This window comes from Myotis brandtii, unplaced genomic scaffold, assembly GCF_000412655.1.
Source record: "Myotis brandtii unplaced genomic scaffold, ASM41265v1 scaffold32, whole genome shotgun sequence".
Classification (NCBI taxonomy): domain Eukaryota; kingdom Metazoa; phylum Chordata; class Mammalia; order Chiroptera; family Vespertilionidae; genus Myotis; species Myotis brandtii.
In genome coordinates this window covers 10118204-10124001 of record NW_005362269.1, presented here as the reverse complement: position 1 = coordinate 10124001, position 5798 = coordinate 10118204, and positions in this window count along the sequence as shown.

Below are 5798 nucleotides of genomic sequence, written 5' to 3'. Positions count from 1 at the left end.
CCGCCACCCCCCGCCCCCCCGCAAAATGTTATGTGGGTACACTATATGCTCTTGCCGGCTACCATCTTTATCTTCCCCCTCTCTTTTCAGGTTGCATTCTTGTAATTTCAAGTGGCTAATTTTATTGGGAATTTACTTTGTCTAGACACTGTTCTTGCCTTTGATAACCTATTTACTCTTCATGAAAGCCTCATGAAAAAGTACCTATTATCCCTATTTTTAAAATTGGGAGATTATCTAACCACTATGCTCTACACCTGAAACAAATACAAAATAATATTGAATGTAACCTGCAACTGAAAAAATAAAAATAAAAATGGGGAACTTTGCTGATGGTCACTCAGTTAGTACATGGGAGAAAGAGAATCTGATTGCAGGCCCTGAGTCCAGAGCCCACCTTGTTACTATTGTTGTTATGGTGACAACAATGACCAGGGACTTCTCTGACCACTTTTCTCTGTCCTTTTTGTCAGTTTACCCTTCACTATCTCTGTCTCTCTCTTAAAAGTGATGATAATAGCTACAAAACAAAATAATGATTGTCTTCCTCCCATTTTTTTTTCTTCCAAGTTAGTGCTTTGATTACATCTCATGAATTTTGAAGTGAAGGGTTATTCTTACTAATTTTTTCAGCAACTGATGTTTTAATTTACTTTTTGCTTCAAAAGAAGTTCAGGAGCATGCTTTTAAATATTCAAGGAGCTGGATACAGGTTTTACTTTTACTTTCTATTGCTTTTAAAAATTAGATTGTATTCTCATGACTGCGATTTGTATTCTTTCAATTTTAAATAATGTATTGAGTTTTTCCTTTCACCAGATATATGAAAAAAATTTGATTACTTTTTTCATGTTACTTGAAAAGAAAATGCCCTTTTTTTTTTAGAGTACTGGGTTTAATTAAATTCTTATTAATTTTATTTTAGTCAGTTCTCATGTAATTTTTGGTTATTTTATTTGTATTAAGAAGAAGAACTGTGTTAAAGCACCTAGCTACTTATACCTATTTGTCCTTGCAGACCCAGATGTTTTGACCCATTTGTTACTATGATATTCAGCACATAGATAAGTCAGTAATATTTTCACTACATGCAGTTGTACCCTTCACCATTATAAAAGATGCTTTGTTTCACTCTTAATTTAACTATTATTTCAATTTTAAAAATAATATAGTGACCATTGAATATTTAACCATATGTATTATACTAGAGGCCCGGTGCATGGATTTATGCGCCGGTGGGGTCCCTCCACCTGCCCTGCCCCCTCTTGCAATCTGGGACACCTTGGGGGATGTCGGATTGCTGGTTTTGGTCTGATCCCCGGGATGTAGCAGTGCACGAGTGGCAGGCAGCCGGGGAGGAGCCAGAGCCAGGGCCGGGTGCCATGCCGCTCCCACTCACCCTTGCCTGCTGTGCCTGCTGCCACTGCTCTGTAGCGCTGCTGCAGAGGTGAGAGAGGCTCCCGCTGCCACAGCTGTGCTTGCCAACTGTGAGCCTGGCTTCTGATTGAGAGTGGCTCCTGCTGTGGGAGTGTACTAATCACCAGGGGGCAGCTCTTGTGTTGAGCGTCTGCCCCCTGGTGGTCAGTGTGTGTCATACTGACTGGTCTAGCAGTTGAGTGGTCGACTGGTCGTAATGGTTGCTTAGGCTTTTATATATATACTAGAGGCCCGGTGCACAAAAATTTGTGCACTGGGGGGGGTCCCTCAGCCCGGCCTGTGCCCTCTCGCTGCAGCTGGTCACACCCCCTTCAGGGTGGGGGTCCCCACTGGGGTGCCTGGCCAGCCTGGATGAGGGGATGATGGCTGTTTGCAGCTGGTCACACCCCCTTCAGGGTGGGGGTCCCCACTGGGGTGCCTGGCCAGCCTGGATGAGGGGATGATGGCTGTTTGCAGCTGGTCACACCCCCTTCAGGGTGGGGGTCCCCACTGGGGTGCCTGGCCAGCCTGGATGAGGGGATGATGGCTGTTTGCAGCTGGTCACACCCCCTTCAGGGTGGGGGTCCCCACTGGGGTGCCTGGCCAGCCTGGATGAGGGGATGATGGCTGTTTGCAGCTGGTCACACCCCCTTCAGGGTGGGGGTCCCCACTGGGGTGCCTGGCCAGCCTGGATGAGGGGATGATGGCTGTTTGCAGCTGGTCACACCCCCTTCAGGGTGGGGGTCCCCACTGGGGTGCCTGGCCAGCCTGGATGAGGGGATGATGGCTGTTTGCAGCTGGTCACACCCCCTTCAGGGTGGGGGTCCCCACTGGGGTGCCTGGCCAGCCTGGATGAGGGGATGATGGCTGTTTGCAGCTGGTCACACCCCCTTCAGGGTGGGGGTCCCCACTGGGGTGCCTGGCCAGCCTGGATGAGGGGATGATGGCTGTTTGCAGCTGGTCACACCCCCTTCAGGGTGGGGGTCCCCACTGGGGTGCCTGGCCAGCCTGGATGAGGGGATGATGGCTGTTTGCAGCTGGTCACACCCCCTTCAGGGTGGGGGTCCCCACTGGGGTGCCTGGCCAGCCTGGATGAGGGGATGATGGCTGTTTGCAGCTGGTCACACCCCCTTCAGGGTGGGGGTCCCCACTGGGGTGCCTGGCCAGCCTGGATGAGGGGATGATGGCTGTTTGCAGCTGGTCACACCCCCTTCAGGGTGGGGGTCCCCACTGGGGTGCCTGGCCAGCCTGGATGAGGGGATGATGGCTGTTTGCAGCTGGTCACACCCCCTTCAGGGTGGGGGTCCCCACTGGGGTGCCTGGCCAGCCTGGATGAGGGGATGATGGCTGTTTGCAGCTGGTCACACACCCTTCAGGGTGGGGGTCCCCACTGGGGTGCCTGGCCAGCCTGGATGAGGGGATGATGGCTGTTTGCAGCTGGTCACACACCCTTCAGGGTGGGGGTCCCCACTGGGGTGCCTGGCCAGTCTGGGTGAGGGGCTGAGGGCTGTTTTCAGGCTCTGCGGGTAACTGAAGCTCCCAATCGCTCCTTTTTTTTCTTTTTTTTTTTTTTTTTCTGGGCCAGCTTTAGCTCTGGCTCTAGCTCTGAGGCTTCCGCTGCTGGTTCTATAATCGAAACAATGTATAACTCCAGCTCTGAGATCCCAGCCGGCTGAAAGTGTTACAAAGTTTCAAACTGCCAGCTCAGAGGCCGGCAGCGCGCAGGCGGGGAATGTTGGCTTCCTCCTTCAATGAAGGAAGCAAGCCTCATGTTCGCTTTAAGCTGCCTGGCTGCCAGCTGCCATCTTGGCTGTCAGTTAATTTACATATCTCCCTGATTAGCCAATGGGAAGGGTAGCGGTCGTACGCCAATTACCATGTTTCCCTTTTATTAGTGTAGACTAGAGTCCCTCAGCCCAGCCTGCACCCTCTCCAATCTGGGACCCCTTGGGGGAATCTGACTGCCGGTTTAGGCCTGATCCAGATTGGGCTTAAACCGGCAGTTGGACATCCCTCTCACAATCCAGGACTGCTGGCTCCCAACCACACGCCTGCCTGCCTGCCTGATTGCCCCTAACCGCTTCTGCCTGCCAGCCTGATCACCCCCTAATTGCTCCCCTGCCAGCCTGATTGACACCTAACTGCTCCCTTGTTGGCCCAATCGCCCCCAACTGCCCTCCCTAGCAGGCCTTGTCGCCCCCAACTGCCCTCCCCTGCCGACCATCTTGTGACAACGTGGTGGCGGCCATCTTGTGATGTGAGGGTGTGAGGGTCAATTTGCATAGTACCTCTTTATCATATAGGATATAGATATTATTTAATCACAGTAGGGAGCCTCAAATGCCTGACACACTGTTGATAACTCTAGTATTTATTTATGAATACATGAATAAAAATTAGGTTACTGGATTATGCATATGGTTCCTTCAGTCTATTGTTTCACCCAAGGGCAGGCACAAAGGCAAAATTAAAGGAATATGTCTCTCTGAAGTTAACTTTTTGAAAACATCTCTAAGATAACCCATGATTTTTCACTAGAACATGATGTAGACTTTTCAAAAATCCATATTTTGGGTCAGTATTTTCATAGGTGATTTTTGTTTGAAGTATAATTTATTTGATCTTTCTTTGAAAAAATATTTTTATTGATTTCAGAGAGGAAGGGAGAGGGAGAGAGAGATAGACACATCAATGATGACAGAATCTTTGATCAGCTGCCTCCTGCATGCCCCACTCTGGGGATTGAGCCTGCAACCCAGGCATGTGCCCTGATTAGGAATTGAACTGTGACTTCCTGGTTCATAGTCCGATACTCAACCACTAAGCCATGACAGCTGGGCTATTTTATCTTTCTTAATTAAAAAAGCTTAGAGTCTTAACACATTGTATGCGGGAAACGTATTTATATGTTTTACGTTGACTGGTAGTAAGTAGAGTGCGGGACACGTATTAATATGTTTTTTTATAGACTAGCGGTAGAATGCAGGTAACGTATAAATACGTAAAGTTATCGTAATTTTACTGAACGTTGCCATTTGCACAAAAAATTAGCAAAAATGGCCCGCGCCACACGCCACCTGTTAGCTCGCGATAAAAACTACCCGCAAACAATTTAAAATATTTAGTCTAGGTTTATAATCAGTGTTCAAAAATTGTCTCATATAATAGTATTCTCCCAATTTGGAGATAAGATCAGTATTTATATTGAACTTTGCTTTTTCCTATTTAAAATATGTTTTAGTATTTACTTTTTATTTCTTTAATCAGCAGTGCTTTCATGTGTAATGTTATTTGTCTAAGAACTTATTTAGTAGCATTTCAACAATTGAACATACCTCATTCCATAAACCTGGGGCTATTTATTGCTCACCTTGATCAGGGTATAGTGGGTGTCACTGGACATTGCTGTCAGATGATGAGGTGTGTCTTTGAAGATTTCTTTTATCTAATTTTCAAAAGAAAAATATTTTAGGGTATTGTCCCTTTTAGATTTTTGATATCATGGTGTGTGTTTTTCAAATGCATTTTATTTGAAATCAAGTACTAATATTATTGGATATAAATAGGTTTGATTTAAAATATCATACGGTTTTCTGATGTTTGAACATATGTTAAAAGTCCCCCTCACAATTACTTATAACAGAAAAGTTGAGCACCACACCTGTAATTACTTTAGTTCAAACACCTGTCATAGAAAATCTTTACTTCCCATTTCAGTGACTTTCTAAATCTCGTGAGACTCTAACAATTGAATTGCTTCCCAACTTATTTCTAGTCACTTCCTCTAAAACTGATATGTGTTTATATGGTTTAGTTTTGCTTGTAATAGTAGTTGGAAGATGGAGCAATATTTTAAGAATCCTTTCAAATAATTGTAGATATTCTTCTTTTATTCTGTACCAAAAATGTACAAATGATGGTTTCTTAAAGATTAGTTGCAATCGAGAATTTGAAGTCATACAAGTGAACTTTTCATATATTTTACATTACTCTACCTATTACTTTCCCCCTCATTTTTACTTGTGTTTCACATATAACATTGTGTTACTCTAAGGTGTACAGCATAATGATTTGATATATGTATATATTGCACAATGATTACCATAAGATTAGTTAAATTTTATTACCTCACATAATTACAATTTTAAAAATTTGTCATAAGAAATGACAAGTTTTTAAAAAATATATTTTTATTGATTTGAGAGAGGAAGAGAGAGGGGAGAGATAGAAACATCAATGATGAGACAGAATCATTGATTGGCTGCCTCCTGCACACCCCCCACTGGGGATTGAGCCCGCAACCTGGACATTGAGCCTGCAACCTGGGCATGTGCCCTTGACTGGAATGGAACCTGAGACTCTTCAGTCTGTAGGCCGACGCT